This window comes from Aplysia californica, unplaced genomic scaffold, assembly GCF_000002075.1.
Source record: "Aplysia californica isolate F4 #8 unplaced genomic scaffold, AplCal3.0 scaffold00400, whole genome shotgun sequence".
In the NCBI taxonomy this organism is placed as follows: Eukaryota; Metazoa; Mollusca; class Gastropoda; order Aplysiida; family Aplysiidae; genus Aplysia; species Aplysia californica.
In genome coordinates this window covers 139,518-139,731 of record NW_004797670.1, presented here as the reverse complement: position 1 = coordinate 139,731, position 214 = coordinate 139,518, and positions in this window count along the sequence as shown.

Below are 214 nucleotides of genomic sequence, written 5' to 3'. Positions count from 1 at the left end.
TTGATTCTTGAAGGCAGGTTAGGGGGTTGGGGGTGGGGGCGGGCAAGGTAGTGTTATTTTGTGACAAACTCCTTTAGTTTTACCAAAGATAGTATACCATGTAAATCACAAGATGGTGCACTCCTCATCTCGAGACACTAAAACAAGTGTCATAAAAACTAGTAGCGACCTATTTACAATAGCCAATCTGATATTATGTTCAGGGAATGGCGTG